Consider the following 2,788-nt stretch of genomic DNA (forward strand, 5'->3'; position numbering starts at 1 on the left):
ATACTTGTGGTTTTGGTGTGCCTGTGAGTGGAGGTGAGCTCAGGGTTTTCCTACTCTGCCATCTCGGCCGAGGTCCTCTAGAATATTGGATAAAGTCTGTATTCAGAAGTCAAGCAGGAGACATAAACTTGGGATTCATCAGCACATAAATGTTATCCAAATTATGAGATTAGATAAGATTACCAAAGGGCATATATGTGGTTCAGACCAAGAGTGAACCCTGGAGCAGTCCAATGTTAAAAGTTGGGAAAAGGAGCAATCAGTGAGGTTAAGAACAAATCAAGCCCAGGTAGCAAGCATTAATGAGAAAAGAGCAATCAGCTGCATCATCAAATCCTGCTGACATTCAGGGAAGAGGGCTGAGAGCGGACCTTCGACTTCAGCAATGCAGAGGTCACTGGTGATCCTGACAAGAGCTTAAGTTAGGAGGCAAAAAGTCTCCTGAAGTATTTAAGAGAATGAGTGAAAAAGAACTAGAAATTGCAAGCATAGATGTTTCTTCAAGGACGACTGCTAGAAAGATTGCTATCTTTGGATAGGCGGTGGAGGCTAACTGGGGAGGACAGGTGTTTTTGTATGTTACAGGGGATTCCAGGAGGATGTGCTCATAGGCTCCATGCACATCTTTTTACACATCCTTAGACAAGACAAAATCCAGTCTTTTTGCTTAATACACATGGTGAGTGCACTGCGCCTGGCCCTGCTCAGTTATGCATCTGACGTCTAACTCAAACTTCTCAAAAAGTGCAAGAGAAATTTGACCCCCTTCCTCTCTTTCAAAAGCATGAGTATTCCAATTGTTCTTTCTGCAGTTGAGACTCAGTAATTTTACACTGAGACATTCTTACCAGATTCTGTCAATATATTGGGCACTGGGCATGGTTTTTGGTGACAGGACATCTTCTATTTATTTTTCCTCCATGTACCTTATTAGAAAACTGGGATGGACTAAACCAGGGTGAAAGCAAAAGTCATTCAGTCGTGTCTGACTCTTTGCAACCCCATGGACTATACAGTCCATGGAATTCTCCAGACCAGAATACTGGAGTGGGTAGCCATTCCCTTGTCCAGGGGATCTTCCCAACCCAGGGGTCAAACCCAAGCCTCCCGCATTGCAGGTAGATTATTAACCAGCTGAAGCACCAGGGAAGCCCAAATCAGGTTAGCCAGATGGTATTTCAAATAAGTTACGCTATGAAGTTAAGGCAACAGGTAACATACTGAATAAGCCAAAAAGTGTTTTATTTTGTTTTCTATGAAATAGTTTATTTTACTGTTTACTATGGAGGAACTACAAATATGTACCTGACAGGAACACCGAGGACTAAGATTTGCAGCACTGGTGAAAACGGATATGAAGACTTGAGAGTCTACAGCACAGGGTGCACACCATTTACACTGCTCATCTCCCACCACACATCTGAAACATCAAAGGCACTTATCAAAACGATTAAATAGAGGAGTGTGGAATTTAAAACAGTGACACATACCCCAGGCATAAGACCAAGTGCTTGAGTTTTCTTAGAGTCTGATTTCTGACATTTGACTGATTTATGCAATTTACTTTGTAGCCCTAAAATATTTAATAGACGGTCTGATTTCAAGACCTTTTCAAGTGAAAAGAACCTAATGAGCATGTAAAATCAAAATTTTTCTTTACCCATTATAAAAGAACACTACTATCTCCTGGTAAAGGCAAAAGACCCAGTTATGTCAGTCGTGTCACCTCTGCAGGGAGGGCCATGGACGTTGACGTTAAGAACAAATCAAGCCCAGGTAGCAAGCATTAATGAGAAAAGAGCAATCAGCTGCATCATCAAATCCTGCTGACATTCAGGGAAGAGGGCTGAGAGTGGACCTTCGACTTTCGCAATGCAGAGGTCACTGGTGAACCAGCACACAAGCACACCGGTGTGTCTGTGATTTCCTAGGCACATTCATCTAGCCAGGTGCATGGCACTGGGCTGGGTGCTGTGGGGACACAAGTACGATGTGATCTGTGTTTTCCCAAGCTTACGTTTATCCCCCTCAATTGAGTTGGTCATGCTTTCCCTTCAATTCCTACTGACCTGTTCTAAGCAACTTCTTAAAACAGGAGCCAGAATAAAAAGATTGTGTCCCCTATGGTTCCATTTGTCTACAATATGGGAGAAACAGTGGATGGATTGAGAAGTAGGGCACCTTCCAGCTCCTTCTGACTCAGTATCTTCACACAGCCTTGTGGCAACTTTCTACACAAATATGAGTACTCTACTGCATTCTAAAACAAAAGTGTATAAATGCTTTTCGACTGATTTATGTCCTAACTCCTCACTCACAGAAAAATAAAATTGACTTCAAAGACTCCAATCACATTTCTACATGAAAACATACAATCAGACTAAGAGGAGAGTTGCTTTTCCTAGACTTAGGAATACTGACTCAATACAGTTAGCTTCTAATGGCACTCGGTCTCAACATGAGAAAACAATTTCTAGCATATTTTTTAATCATAGTATGCATACACATAAGTGTAAAGAGTGTGGATAAAAATGCTGACAGGCCATCTAGCATGTTTAAGAGTGTACTGATAAGGAGAAATTTCAATTTTTTTCCTTCTCAGTTTGTATATGTATAATCATTTCCAGGATACCCACATGTCATACAAAATTGAAAGATGCCCAATTCTGCTATAAGAAAATGCTGAAGTTATAATTTTTAATGCAGAGTAACTGCACATAGAGACTATATAGAAGCCATCCACAGGAGTGCTAACAGAAGGTATTTCTGAATTTGACGTGTACTATTA

The sequence above is a fragment of the Capra hircus genome, chromosome 16 (genome assembly GCF_001704415.2).
Source record: "Capra hircus breed San Clemente chromosome 16, ASM170441v1, whole genome shotgun sequence".
In the NCBI taxonomy this organism is placed as follows: domain Eukaryota; kingdom Metazoa; phylum Chordata; class Mammalia; order Artiodactyla; family Bovidae; genus Capra; species Capra hircus.